This window comes from Ailuropoda melanoleuca, chromosome 3 (assembly GCF_002007445.2).
Source record: "Ailuropoda melanoleuca isolate Jingjing chromosome 3, ASM200744v2, whole genome shotgun sequence".
Taxonomy (NCBI): domain Eukaryota; kingdom Metazoa; phylum Chordata; class Mammalia; order Carnivora; family Ursidae; genus Ailuropoda; species Ailuropoda melanoleuca.
In genome coordinates, this window is record NC_048220.1 from 135114791 (window position 1) to 135115185 (window position 395).

The following is a 395-nucleotide window of genomic DNA, read 5'->3' on the forward strand; positions in this document are numbered from 1 at the left end:
CCCGAGCGAGCAGTGACTCGCGGCCCGGCGCTGCTCGCCCGCGGGCCGGACTTTTGTTAGCGCCAGGCGCCTCCTCTCGCCGCCCAGCGTCAATCACAGCTGGAGCCCCGGGGAGGAAGGCCGGCCCGGAGATGCGCGGCCTTTTAAAGGGGCAGCGCGCCTTTTCGGGGCTCCGGCTCCCGGTCCCAACCGAGGCGCAGGCCCTCGCGCCCCCGGGAGAACCGCTTTGAGCGAAGGAACGTACTCCTGGCTCTATTTTACTATTGTTCTTTTGCAGGCTTGGCCCCAACTTGTAAGATGAGCTTCCAGGCGTCGTTTGGAATCCCTTGGGCTTGCCTGAAAATACGGCCTCTTTTGGGTGTGGGGGCCTTTAAAATAAACAGGCATCAGAGACT